Below are 15,638 nucleotides of genomic sequence, written 5' to 3' on the forward strand. Positions count from 1 at the left end.
AAACACTGTTCAACTTTCGGAAGTCATTGCAGAAACGCACACTCCCGTCGGGCTTTGGAATCAACACAATGGGACTTGACCATTCACTATGTGATTCTTCAATAACCCCTAACTCTAGCATATTTTTAATTTCTTTCGACACCGATTCTCTTTGTGCTTCTGGTAACCTATAGGGCTTTAGATTAACTTTAACCCCTGGGTCAGTGGTGATGTCATGTTTAATGACCGAGGTTTTCCCAGGTACGTCAGAGAACAGCACCCTATTTCTAATCAGAAACTCCTTGACCTCTTGTTGTTGAATTGCCGACAGGGTTTTTGCCACTGTCACTTCGGGAACTAAGGGCCCTGGACTTACTGGAGGGTCTCGGATGGCCGACAGTACCGTTCTATCTTTCCAGGGCTTTAACAGATTTATATGGTATATCTGTTCCGGCTTTCTTTTCCCCGGCTGGTAAACTTTGTAATTGACCTGCCCCACTCTAAGATTTCAAAGGGCCCTTGCCATTTAGCCAAAAGTTTATTTTCCACAGTAGGAACCAATACTAACACTCTGTCCCCAGGAGCAAAGCTGCGTAACCGAGCAATGCGGTTGTATACCCTCTGCTGTGCCTGTTGAGCCTGTTCCAGGTGCTCTCTCACTATCGGCACTACCGCAGCAATTCTCTCCTGCATTTGAGAAACATACTCAATCACCGTTTTGTAAGGACTAGACTGCCCCTCCCATGTCTCTTTGGCAATGTCTAGTAACCCCCTTGGGTGTCTCCCATACAACAAGTCGAAGGGTGAAAACCCGGTGGAGGACTGGGGAACTTCTCTTATGGCCAACTATAAATACGGCAATAAGTAGTCCCAATCCCTACCATCCTTGTCGACCACTTTCCTAAGCATGTGTTTTAACGTCTTGTTAAACCTCTCGACCAGCCCATCGGTTTCGGGGTGATAAACCGAAGTTCTTAACTGTTTGATTTTGAACAGGAGGCATAACTCTTTCATGACTTTGGACATAAACGGTGTACCCTGGTCAGTTAGTATCTCCTTAGGTATACCCAGCCTGCTAAAGACATGAACTAGCTCTCTGGCAATGGTCTTGGTTGACGTATTGCGCAACAGGATCGCTTCCGGGTACCTGGTAGCGTAATCCATTATGACCAGAATATACTGGTGTCCCCTGGCAGACTTCATTAAGGGTCCAACCAAATCCATCGCTATTCTTTCAAACGGCACCTCTATGATAGGCAATGGAACTAGTGGAACCTTAAAATGTGGCCTGGGAGCATGATACTGACACTCAGGGCAGGATGCGCAAAAGTCAGATACCTCTTTATGAAGCCCGGGCCAGAAAAACCTCTGCATTATTCGCTCAGTGGTTTTCTCTACCCCTAGATGGCCTGCCGTTATATGACCATGGGCCAGATCCAACACTGTTCTTCTGTAGGCTTTGGGAACTATTAGTTGTTCCACAACATCTTCCCCCTTCTTAGTCACCTGATATAACAAATCCTGACACATTGCCATGTGGGGATAGGACAAAGGACTATCAGGGTCTACAGGTTTACCATCAACTATTTTTACATTCTCCCTGGCTTTTACCAAAGTAGGGTCATTCAACTGCTCCTCGGCAAAGACCTCTCTTCTGACCTCTAAATCAGGCAGATGATTACCTGGCCCAACAACACTTCCCACCTCAATGGGAGGCACATCAGTTGGCGGGCCACCGTCACGCTCCGCATTCTCTAGTTCGCCAACCATAGTAGAAAAAGGGAATAACTCTGACTCAGAAGAAACTCCCTCCTCCACTACATCGACAACCTTCTCAAATGGATCGGGGTTGTTCACCTCTGGAACAAAACGGCTTTCCCACAAGTGAGCAAAGTCTCTCCCCAATATTGCATCGTACACCAGACCATGCACCAAACCCACAGAAACTATAGCAGAGCAACATGGTGTCTCGATGTTCACCTCGGCCGTAACATAATATCGAGAATCCCCATGTATGCAGGTCACACCAACAGTTTTCCCTGTATGCCTCAAGGGGTTCACCAGCTCAGCTTTTATAAGTGTCACCAAGCTACCAGAGTCTAACAGTGCCTCTACTCGGTTGCCATCTACAGTGAGTACACACATGTGCTTATCAGTCTCAGCCTGCCGGTCAGCCGTACAGGCTATCTGTGCAAAGAAAGACCCCCTGCGGTAGACATGAGCAGTATCACATTGCATAGGTTCAGTTGTAAGTGCACAATTAGCGGCAATATGGCCGAAGCCACCACATCGGAAACACTGAGTCATATTAAGCCGTTTACTAGTCGTTTACGGGGCAAGAACCTTCCCGGCCTGGCAGGCCTGTCTCCAGGTTCTACACCCTCAGTCTTAGGTACATTCCACCGCCCAGCACCCTTCTCCCCTGGAACAGTCTTACCAGTGTCTCTGGGAGTTCGCCGGTGCGCCATCGGGGCTCGGTGGGGCATACTCATCAGCTCCTCAGCCGCCACGTACCTCTCCACCAGCTCGACCAACTGGTCCGCGGACTTAGGGTCTGCATGGCTCACCCATTTGCGCAGAGTCGCAGGTAATGATCGCAGGTACCGGTCCATCACGACCCTTTCCACGATCTGTGGTCCCGTCAGCGTCTCGGGCTGTAGCCATTTTGAGGACAGATGGACGAGGTCATGCATCTGTGAACGTGGAGGCTTGTCCATATGGAACTCCCAGCGGTGGACCCGTTGGGCACGAACAAAGGTGGTGACTCCTAAGCGAGTTAGGATCTCCTGTTTTAGTTTTTTATAGTCCTTGGCATCAGCCAGGCATAAGTCAAAATAGGCCTTTTGTGGCTCCCCAGACAAAAAAGGTGCCACCAGACTTGCCCACTGCTCCTGGGGCCAACTCTCCCTTTCGGCCGTTCTTTCAAATGCGGCGAGATAGGCCTCCACATCATCGCCCGAAGTCATCTTTTGGAGGAAGTGACTGGCTCGTACGGAGTGAGTGGTGGTGGGAGGACCAGTATTAATATCTCTGGGCCGGGCGACCAGGTGCTGTACCACCTCTTTTATGGCCTGGCTGTTTTCCGCTAAGGCCTGGCGGGTTTCCTCGATGGCGACCTGTTGTTGCCTCTGGGCTGTCTCCAAGGCCAACAGTTGCACCCTGGTGGATTCCTGCTGAGCCCAGGTAGCTTCCTGCTGAAGTTTGTTCGTCTCCTGCTGAGCTCTGGTAGATTCCTGCTGAAGTTTGTTTGTCTCCTGCTGAGCTGCTGTAGCTTGGAGCAAGGCCTTAACAATGTCCTCCATTTTGTCATGGGGTGTAGGTTGGAAGCTGAACCTTGCCTCTCTGAGCATTGGCTGACGCCTCCTCTATGGGACTCCAAGGACACAGTGTTATTTCCACACTCACAAATTGGGTGTCTGTCCCTTTAATTTTTAAATGGAAAGTTTTCCTCTTGCTGCAACTTTAGTGTGTGTGGTTGCCCGCATTCTCCACCATATTGTGACACAGTTAGGTTAGGGGGTCCCTCTCCTGGGCAGAGGACTCCTTCCTTACACACACACACAGCAGCAGGGAAGCAGCACACCAGTCTGGATGCAAGTACAAGCTGGTCGGCACCAGTCTTTATTGTACAATGTCAGAAATAACACAAAGAAAACATAAACTTAAATCCTAGCCCTGTCGGGGCACTAACTTCACAGGTAGTTCCCTCACTACCAGAACCTGGCAGGGCCTAATGCCCTCGCTAGCAACAAAGCACAGCACAGTACTCACAGATAGGTTTTCCAAGTGTCTCTGAGCAAACTCCCTGTCTGCTCTCCCAGGTGAGACAATCAGCCCTCAACACACTAGGCTTATATTGGCCACTCTCAGGTGGGAACCCAATCAAGCCTGTTACCAGGCTAAGAGAACCAAAACCTGGAGTGGCCGTGGGTGGAGCCCTCCCTCTCCTCTCACCCACAACCCCCAGGTCCCAAACCGGCTTTTCAAAAAACCGAAACTCAAGCCTGCTATACTGCAGACTTTCTCCTGGGGGTTTAAAACACAAAAGACAGGAATCTGGGACAAATGTAACTGCCACAGACCACTTTACCAGTGATCCTATCACAATATATATATATTATATGTATGTTCAAAATTATTTATAGGCCCCCACACGTTTGTTGCCCAGAGGCTCCACAGATCTTAATCCGGCCCTGTCTATTATTCCAGGAAAATTGCACTGGTTTTTCGGAAATGGCAAATACTGAAGAGATTCTTAGCAAGGTAAGCAATTTTGCTATCGCATCTCACACAGTTTTTCCAACAGATTGATACAGCCAGTAATACAGAGAGTAGTCTGTCTGTGAATGAGCTGGCATTGTGTGTTAGATACTGTTGCTGAAGGTGATACACCCACCCAATGGGCTGTCACTCATGTAATCATTCGTTTCACCAGTACAGCTTGTCCACATATCTGTAGTTTGTGGATAGTCAGTACAATGGCATTTTTTTATCATTTTTTTAACATCCCTGTACAGGTGAGGAATTGCTGTTCTGATAAAATAGAATTGAGAGAGAATGTTGTAGCATGGACACATGACCTCAACTAATCTGCTAAAACCAGTTGCATTGATGGCGGATATTGGATGCAGATCTAATGCTAATATAGCTGTAATGGTTTCATGATTGGCTGTGCAGCAGAATAGTGGCTGTCATACTTGGTTCCTCTTGCAAATTGTTTCACAGACAATTGTTGTGTGAAACGACTAGTCTTCTTGCTCCTCCTCTGTAATGAAGATTCACCCCCAGCAGCAGCAGGTTTGCCTTTGCAAATTTGATGCAGGAGGACTACCTCTGATTACTAATGAGGAGGTTGATGATGAAGGTGTTGGCGGTGGAGATTCCATGTGCTGGTATCTATCCATGCTGCTGGTAGCGGAATGGGTATGATATGCCGGCGGTTCGATTCCCGTCAGCGGCAGCCCGACAGGAGCAGAGTTAGAAGCAGCGGAAGTCCGACAGCGCTGGAAATCCCGATCGTGGATAGGTAAGTATACACTAACCTAACCTAACCCCCCTAACCCTAACCCTCCTTAGGGGTGCCTCACCCTAACTCCCCCCCAAGTGCCTAACCCTATCCAACCCCTTCCCCGCTGCCTAAACCTAAGTCCCCCGGGGGGGTGCCTAACCCTAAGTCCCCCCTGGGGGGGCCTAACCCTAACCCTCCCTCCCCCTAGCCTAACCCTAACCCTCCCGGGGGGGTGCCTAACCCTAAGTCCCCCACGGGAGCCCTAAACCTAACCCTCCCCCACCGCGGCTGTCCTGTCGCAGCACCCGGCATCACTACGATCGTGATGCCGGGCGCCGGTCTCCCGGCATCGGGGAAATGCGGGCGTCTACATCTAGACGCCCGGCATTTCACCCATGCCGGGATAAGACTGTCGGGAAGCCGGCTGCCGGTATTTAAACAGTCGGCTTCCCGATTGCTTCCCCTGGTAGCTGATGCTGGACTGCTTGTTAATACAATTTTCCAGATTTTGTTAAACCACTTCAATGAACTTGCTGCAAATGACCTAACAGGGAGGAGGTGCCTAGTTGGTTAACTTCCCTATCTCTACTTGCTTTGGCTTTACAAATGCTACAGATGCCTTGACAAATGTTGTCAGGATTTGGATAAACTTATATATCCACAATTCCACATGGAAGACGTGGTTTATTTGGTATGTTGCTCAGGCATGACAATGCGCCTCTTATCACTTGCATGAAGTGCTGCCACTGGTGAATGACTTATACCCCTTTTCCACCTAAATTCCGGGTCTGACCTGGAGTTGGAACAAAGTTCCTATCCGGATCAGACCCGGAATTTTGCCGGCGCCGACTCGGGATATTCCCGAGTCAGCGCCGCTCACACCGCAGTCGGGTCTGCATAGACCCGGATTTTGCGGCGTGAAAGTGGTCGCTTGGAGATGACGTCATCTCCAAGCGCCACTGAAGCCAGACCAATCGGCCGGATAGCAGCGCACTCCAGGTCATCGTGACCCGGAGTGTGCTGTTCTCACAGCTGGGTTTCACGGGCTATGCCCGTGTTAAACCCTGCTAGTTACCTGGGTTGGATTGCCGGGTCACTCGACCCGGCGATCCAACTCTCTCCCCTTTTACACCAGGGAGCTGCCCGGGTTAACCCTTCAAAAACCCGGGTTTTAGCTCCGGTGTAAAAGGGGTATTACTTTGACACAAACCAGATCATCCTGCTCAATTGTATCAACTTGTTATTTTCCAAAACATACATCATCATCATCATCATCCTCATTAGTGCCACTACACAATAAACCTCCTCATCCTGTTGTACATTTAAACTGCTGGGTTTAGGGAGTGCTGATGTCCGTTCTGGCGTCTAAATCAGTGATTCCCAACCTCGGTCCTCAAGGCACACTAACAGTCCTGGTTTTAGTGATATCCATGATTGTGCACAGATGGTTAAATCAAAATAACTGAGGTACTAATTAAGTCACTTGTGCTGAAGTAAAAGCCCCCATACATCAGAGATTGATTGCAGCAATCGTGCAATCTGCAATCGATTGTGTAAAAAAACTTTCCCTTTTTCAATCGATTGCAGAATTGCCACAATCAATTGAAAAAGGGAAAGATTTTTACACAATCGATTGCAAATTGCACGATTGCTGCAATCAATCTCTGATGTATGGGGGCCTTATGGCTATACCTAAAACCTGGACTGTTAGTGTGCCTTGAGGACCGTGGTTGGGAACCCCTGGTCTAAATTAACAGTAGCAGTGCGTCCGGCTCCTTCTCTGACTGGTGATCCACTAACATTACACATTGCAGCGGGCAGCTGTTGCTGCCTGTCCCTTTTGGTTCGCCCCCTCCCCCGCAGTGTCTCTGGGGACTGGGAGAGACATCCTGCGCTGAGAAGCTGTTTGGACACTGTGTTGGGGTGGGCAGCCAGTGCCGTCCTGTCCATTACGCTTAGAGCTCCACGCTGCCGCCAATCCACCCCTGCTGCCTCCGCCTCCAGTCCCCCGCTGTGCAGGAGCCGCCAGATAAGGTTGCTGGCAGGGAGAGGTAAGGGAGCTGTGCAGTGAGGGGGCTGTGGAGTGAGGGGGCTGTGCAAAGGGGGCTGTGAGGTGAGAAGGTTTTTCTGTATTGTTATTAATGGACAGGTAAAGTTATTATAGATATAGAGATGGGGCTTAGGGGGAGCAGTAAGACCATCAGTAATATCAAAACATGAGTGGGGCGCCAAATTAGTGCCTTGCCCTCGTTGACATAAATCCTAGGGAATGGACATACTGTATATGCAAACCAAAACATATGAGATACATTTATGGGAAAATTACGTTTTGCCTCATTTTAAGAAAAAAGTTTGGTGGGAAGAACTGAGCCAAAACAGGTTCTACTTGGAAACCCCGGTTTTGTCAGTAACTGCATATCATGCAGCAAGAGTACTAGTGAGCAGCATAGAACACAGGGCCTGATTCACTACGGATCGCAATATTGCGCAAGCACGCAGTTCAACTGCGATAGCAAGCTGATCCATTGCGATTGCAATGCAAACTTGGCACAACATAAGGATGCCCACGTTACCTTACACACATCTGTAATGTTCAGCACATTAGCAAAACCATTGGTACAATTGAGTACCATCGCAGCCTCAAGCACACTTGCAGAAGCCCTGAACTTACTCAGAAATTGCTAACATCACCGCACGCTATGAGGCCTCACACTGCATATGGCATCGCAGTGGATAATTTATACACGCCCCTGCAATGGCGTGCGAATGCACTCGCACGCCTGCATTTCCCCAACCATCCCCGCGTCACCACCCACAAATTGTGCTTCCTGTAAATCAGTCTGTTAGGGGTCTGCGTAGCCTCTGCGATCATAGATCCTTGCTGAATCAGGCCCACAGTTCTTGTTCTATTCAGGATACTGATACAGTGCAGTATATATTAAGAGAAATGTTTGTTACAGGACATTCCATATGTGTAAATGTCCATATGAAGCATATAATATGCTAACTGTACCGGGAGTGGGCTGGGCCGGGGGGCAGAGTGCCATCTGCCCCCCAGGCTGGTACAATTCTGCTACGGTGGGGCCGCTGGCACACCCAGCATGCACATGCTTGTTGGCCAGTGAGCAGAGGCATAACAATGGCCCCCACAAACTCCGCAGTGGCTTGGGCAGCCCCGGGAGCCGTTGCTATGCCTTTACAACTGTGAACGCTGGCCTCTGAAGTGATCAGAGGCTAAAGAAGCCTCTGTTCACTTCAGAGGCCAACCTTCTAAGTGATGCAGTGCTCGGGTGACGTCATGACTGTTGGATCAAGTTAGATCCAGTCAGAGCAGCAGCGACAGCGCCAGAAACTTTTTTGGCACGGGGGAGCAAAATTTATAGTTATGCCAGTGAGGATCGTCAGCCTGCCTCCCAGCTATCCAGTCAGTGTTACAGTGCACACTAACACCACCTTCACGCACCACTGCATGACTAACTGCTGCCCAGGGGCAGCCCCTAAAGCACCAAGCATTGAACACTTCAAAACGTCGTAGTGCGGCTGGAAGATGGCATCTCAGCAGGCTCCAAGAAAATATTGTCAGGACTCAGAAGAAGCGGTTGCAAGGGGAGGTGGTGTTCTTCATCTATCAGAGTAACAGTAACCTTCCCCATGAGAGTTGCTTTGGGGAGGGGGAACACTACCCAGCAAGGTTGCTGCCAGCATGCAGCCAGCAGGTGTTAGGAGGCTGGGGTAGCTGAGTTGCAGTAGAACTCTGGAGTACTCCATTTTTTTTGCTTCTGTTGTGCGACTACTTACACTGGTAATGGGTGCTGAGAGAGGATACCCTGTTCCCTCCTGCTGGCAGAGCTGCAAATAGTATTGGGACCACATGCTGATTGTGTGGGAGGAGGGCAGGAGAAATGTATGTGGCCTTTGCCACAGGCACTGTGTTTTCTATGAAGTAGATTGGGAATTATCTGGTTTTGTTGTATTGGTTATCTGATCAGAAAAGTGTGTGTGTATATACAGTATAATATATGAGAGACAGCATGTGTGCATACCTCCCAACTGTCCCACATTCAGCAGGACAGTTCCATTTTTCTGGGACTGTCCTGCTGTCCCACCCATGGGTGGGGGGAAGTTGGGGAGAGCACATACCGCTGCTCTGCAGAGCAGCGGGTGTGCAGAAGGTGAACAGATGTTGTGCGCATGCGCACGGCATTTGATCACCAGTGTAGGAAGAGCATAGTGCTGGGCACGCCCCATATAGTGACATAAACGGGGGTTGCTGCAAGGCTCTGCCCCATGTTCAAGAGACCACGCCCCTTCTGTGGCACCACGCCCCCTTTTCAAAGTGTCCCTCTTAGTGGAGCATAAAAGTTAGGAGGTGTGTGTGTGTGTGTTATTTGGCATTGTTTCACAGTAATAGTAAAGCACTCCTGTTTTGGTTAATGGTCCACAATCTCAAAAATTGGTGTTTATTTTGACGGTCGTGCTGCCGAGGAGTTTATCATTATTCTGACCTGGCAGATATTATTAATGTTGTATTTGCTTGTAAAGGCCTCCCCCTTGTAGTTAGAGTTTGGTCACTCTCCGCCAAAAGTCATAGGGGGGATGAAATTCTGCAAAGTATGCAGCGCCCGGCTGGGCACATCAGCTAGTTACAGTCAGGCCCGACGACAGGGGGACACACAAAGGGGACACCCATACCGGGCCTTGTGGATCAGAGGGACCCCGATAATTAGGGACAAAAAAAATGGGGTAACAGCACCTATTGAAACTTTTTAAACTACTGTTGTGCTGTGTTACAGCAGCTGTCCAGCCGAAGCCCCGCCCACTGACACTGCCACGTGATAAATACTGAGACACGCAGGGGCTGGTGATCGTCCTCCTGGGCCCGCACCCACCTGCACCCAGCTCCTGCTACCTTCCTGATCTTCTCCTATAGGCTTCCTCCCCAACTTCCCATCGTGGCATCCCCGATTCCCCCCCACATACACACACAACACATACTCCTACTCCTCATCGGTCAGTGGTCCAAGTGAAGAGTATAGGGAGACAGTCTCAGCATTCAGGTAATGCTGGCCATACACGCTACAATTATCGGGACGATCCGCCCGATATCGGCGGATCGCCGCGATAATTGTAGCGTGGGGGGGGGCGACCGAGGGTTAAATATTGCTCGGTCGGGCATGCTGAATTGTCCAGCATGCCCGTCCGATGCGATATTGCCCGGTAAACTGTCGGCCGCATCGGGCAGTGTATGCCCAGCGCAGCCGACAGATAGACATTTCCTGTGTTCCTTCCAACGGAAGGAACAGGGAAATGTCTCCTCCCCCGGGGGCGGAGCGCAGATGTCGGGCTATACACTGTGAGATTTCTCTCACAGTGTATGCCGCGGACATCTGCGGCTGGCAGCCGGCCAGATAAAATGTCTGTCGGTCTGATAGACATTTTATCTGGCAGTGTATGCCGAGCATTAGTGACGTGTGTGTGTATGTTTACCTTGATTGTTGCTGTAATTGGAAATATTCTGTAGTTCCATATTCTCAGTCACCGTAATGCGGGCTGTGAGAGCCAGATACACATATAGGGCTCTATTTACTACAATCCACATATTGAATGCAGATTGTAGTGTGATATTACCGAGTGAATTCGCATTGCGAATTCAGGCAATATCACAGGGATTTACTGCAAAATCCCTTACAGGGACAGAGCTTGCGATAAAGCTCTGTCCCTGCAAATCCCCTTCACAGCCTTATCACGGTATTTTCGCTAAAAATACCGTGATTATGTGCCCGCGCATGCGCCGACCGGTTGCCGCTGCTACCGCCCCCCTGGTGCTAAGCCCTGCCCCCGGTGCTAAGCCCCGCCCCCGCGATCACGGACCCCTCACGACCCCCCCTCCACCCCAGGCGACCCCCCTCTCCCTTAATTACACTTACCTGCATGTTCCGGGCCTCCGGTGATGTTCTCCATTCCTCCGGTCAGGTGATCTCCCATACTGCACTGGGGCCCGATCACCTGATGACCGGGCAGCAGTGCCCTATGGGAGACCAGATGACCTGAGGGGAGTCATCACCGGAGGCCCGATCACCGGTCCCTGGAGTCAGGTAAGTACATTTTTTTTTTTACTATTTTAGTTTTCTTATTTTTACAGTAATCAGCTTGCAGGTCTGTTTAGACCACACAGCTGATTACTGGGACCGACTCCCAGCTCTGCTCTCCCCGTTAGAGCAAAGTAAGAGGTCGGTAATCGGGGAAGACCCTGGATAACGCCACCTCCAGGTGGCGTTATTATCACAGGGCTTTCCCCGATATTTTTTCACATTTTATTTTTAGCAACTCTGGTCGGATCACATTTCCCATTACAATTATGGGAAATGTGATCTGCTTACTAAAAATAAGTGATACTTAGGGGTTGGAGTAGAATTTTACGAATTCTACTCCAATTGCCCTGTAATAACTATAGGTGATACTAAAATAATGTGAAATGGGTGTGAAAACACCCTTTTTCACTTTATTTTAGTCAAAATAAATAGAGCCCATAGTGCTCAATAAATATTTAAAAGAATAATAATAAAATTTTAAAAACATCAGTGTAAAAAAAAATGGCATTTTCATTTTCTGCAGATATTGATGTTCTGGGGCTGTTGAATCAGTTCACAAAGCTTGACATTTTCTCTCAATCTCCTCTAAAACAGACTCCGCAAGAGATGTATGAAGCCGTTGGCGCGTGTCTGAAAAAGGGGTGTGGTCTCATGGGAAACATCATAGCCGGGAGCCACACACATATGCGTGTGTCCACGCGCGCGCATTTCTCTATCTGTAATAATTGAGTGTGCGTATGTGTGGGTCCCTTTTCATCCGTATGGGGATTCATGAGAGATTCTGTAAAAGTCCAAAAACTGCAGTGTTTAGTGGATTTACCATATTTATGTTTACCCTTTGATGCATATCACTCAGAGCAAGAGCGCAGTAGCCTCAGGGGAAATCACTCTGAGTGGAGGGGTGATTTTTGAGCCACAATACCGATTGCTTGTCCCAGAACATATAATTAAAGTCAGTATGTCAACATGGAGTATAACATATGAAATTCATATGCAGGAGACAGGCCCTGTGTTGGAAGGGTGAATATCCTATCCTTCTCTCTCTTCATCCACCATAACTCATACCTCACAACTTTTGGGATCTTCAAAGCAGGACCCTTGCTCTTGTCCAAAATGGGTGTGTGACCTAGTTCCCGATAGGTCATGTCCCTTTGATGATGCCATTTCGGGGGGGGGGGTTCAAATGCCATGTCCCTGTTTTACATCATCTTGGGGGTGAGCCCAGTACTCCGGCAGCTACTGGGCTGCCCCCAGCTTCCTCCCTGCACTGAGTGGACGGCGCACGCATGTGAGGGGCAACCATTCTCCTTAACCGGCACCATTGCTCTGCAAACAGAGCAAAGCAGTAGTGGTGACAGTGTGTTCCCCAAACTCTCCACTGCCCGCGGGCGGGACAGTCCATAAAAAGGACTGTCCCGCTATAATCGGTACAGTTGGGAGGTACTGTATGATAACTTGCTGGAGTACTGCTGTAAAAAAACATACAGTATGTTGAGGTGACTGACAGTAGCAGATAGACAGCTTATTACAGTATGCACACTTTGCTGCACAGGGGCATCTTTAGAAATGAGGGGGCCAGTGTGCATCCCCCGTCACGGGCCCCCTCCTCTCACTCCGGCGGCCGACTGACGCAGCTGGCTGGCCACTGCAGAATCATTTTCCCGATGATTTCCTCACAGTGCATGCGCAAAACAGAGGAGTAATGGCCACAACGGCCATTTTACGGCATTTCAGCAGTGCTGGGAGACCCGATGCGCGACCTCAAAGAGGAAGGTTTTACATATGTCGAAGCAGGATAATTGGCTGAGACAAGATCAGTTTAAAATTGGATCGCAGCGACGCCATCTTGCGACTAGCCGCAAGATGCCATTTTGGAAATGAGATCGCAAGACGCCATTTTGCGAATGGCCGCCTAAGCGCCATTTTAGATAAACTCACACTTTAATACATGTGGTGATACTACTATTAGCATCATGCGATTGCATCTTACACCATTTCTCATACACACATTAATATGCACAATAGCGCTGTTAACTAGTCGCATATTAGCGAATGCATAAGATTCTGTAAGAAAACGCATCTGCCCCAAGTTAACTAGCGTCTTTACATCAAACCCCACATACTCACACATTACATATTCACATACAAGGTTCCATAAGCTTTAAGGTATAAGATTCAAGTATGCACATTTATTATAATTGTTAAGAAATAAAGATTATTTCGTAACTAAGGTTTTATATGTGATAAGTAAGCCATGTTTGGTATTGTACTGATGCGTACTCTCTCAACAGTATTCCGGTAATATCGATGGAGAGATCGCAACATGCATTCTCAACTTATGGACCGCAGAGACTTCAAGCAACAAAATGTACATTATATGAACAACTGTTAGGATTTGCATGAGGCGGGAAACCAGAGACCTCCAGTTGTTAGAGGCTGGACTGTGTCTATTTGAACCAACCTGTTAAATTCCTTGTAACATATGCCCTCTCCTTTAGGACCAATGGTATTAGCAACAAACTTCTCTATTGTGTTGTTTATTCCTGGGGGGTATAAATATGTGTGCTCTGACCCTGGGTTTCTAGCCTTCGTGCTGAATGCTGATTGACGAGGGGTTTCTTGCTGATGCCTAACATCTGGACCAGAGAGCGCTGTGTATGTATAATTGTACTTGGGTCTGTATAATCTCTTTGCGCTAAGATTATATGAGGATCATAGCATGTAACTGCTGTACTTTTACTTGAATAATACTTTGTGCTTTGGAACCACAGGTTCTAGGTCTGGAGTCTTTATTTACTGTATGACTGCGTACACAAATTAGCGTCATCCTTAGAGGTTTATAGGCAGGATATTAGAAGGTATAGGCAGGGCTATATAGAGGATCAAAGGCAGTATCATTAGTTGGGGGCTTGTAGTGAAGTCACTTACCCGCTCACACGGCACTTACGGTTATCGATTTCTCACCAAAGGGTGGAGTGGCCACATGCAGGGTTTACCTGCAACCGCTCGCTGCTGAGAGATCGCTACCCATTTTCATGTGAGCCAGGGATGCTGACTAGAATCCAGGGACAAGAGAGGAAAAAGTTTGTTTTCCTTTGTTGATAGAACCTAACATTTAAAGGGGTGCCGCAGTATTGAACACGCGGCTGAGTCGCAGTTTTGCGCACAGTAAAGACGCACTTTTGTGTACGCAGCTAAAGGTTGTCATACGGTTGTGTGGTAGTCACATTATTGTGTATGTGACTGGTCGCACAATAGCGTATACGTACTTCCGGTATTCCTGCAACGTGTTTAAACAAAGCCTGCAACCGCTCGCTGCTGAGAGATCGCTACCCGTTTTCATGTGAGCCAGGGATGCTGACTAGAATCCAGGGACAAGAGAGGAAAAAGTTTGTTTTCCTTTGTTGATAGAACCTTACGTTTAAAGGGGTGCTGCAGTACTGATTACGCGGCTAAGTCGCAGATTTGCGCACAGCAAAGACGCACTTTTGTGTACGCAGCTAAAGGTTATCATACGGTTGTGTGGTAGTCGCATTATTGTGTATGCGACTGGTCGCACAATAGCGTATACGTACTTCCGGTTGTGCTGCCACGTGTTTTAGATAAAGCCGTTGAGGTTTACATTTTTCAATTGTTGTCAATATCTGGGTTAACGTGTATTTTTCTGCGCAGGAAAAAAGTGTGTAACAGTGAGTATTTGTTGGTAGGGGTAACTTGTTCCCTAAAGTTAGAGGTACCGTATGACCTTTAAGGGCTAAGTGCTAGCCGCTCGGTAAGCAGCTTACCATTCTATACACAGTAGCAGGTGTACATGTTGTCTTTGTTGTAGAGAGGTGCGTGGAAGTAGCCGACTTAAACTTCCATAGGTGTGGAAGTTGCCTTCTTAAATCTTATCCGGGTGGGTGGAGTAGCCTTCTTCAAATCTTCACAGGTGTGTGGGCGCTGCCATTAAATCGTCCACAGGTAAGTGAAAGTATCTTGACTGTCTTTCACCAGTTTAAATCTTTATTGAAAAACATAGGAGTTGTCGCAGAATGGGGGCCATGCAAACAATAGAGATGTTAGACAATGATGTGCTGCTAATGGAAGCGCCATTTTGATCGGCCTGTCGTATTATGCATACTAAGTATGGTACTTATGCAATAAGGTATTGTGATGTATGGTTTAAAATGACGATGAAGAGTGTTAGACCGTTTCCCAGAATTGGTAGTTTTGATAAAGATGTATTAGATAATGTCTGGTATCACATCAGTCTGATGCGCTCCAGAGAGAAAAAAGTCAAATATTATGAATGTTTAAAGTTGTGGCAGCATGAAGGGGATGCGTGGCTTAAAAATGCGCAAGCGATGCAAACTAGCGTTGCGAGCACATTGCCAGAGAATACATCCGCGACGCTGAATTGCAATGTGGGTGAGATGCAAAATGGCGCGCACATGCAGCAAGGTAGCGTTGTGGAAGGTATTGCCAGCTGTTCACGCGCACCACCCCCACCTTATGTGGATGGAGGTGCATGTACAGTTATCAAAAATACCCATAAAAATTTTACAAGCAATTTGCAC

The sequence above is a fragment of the Taudactylus pleione genome, unplaced genomic scaffold (assembly GCF_031769625.1).
Source record: "Taudactylus pleione unplaced genomic scaffold, aTauple2 ptg000130l, whole genome shotgun sequence".
Taxonomy (NCBI): Eukaryota; Metazoa; Chordata; class Amphibia; order Anura; family Myobatrachidae; genus Taudactylus; species Taudactylus pleione.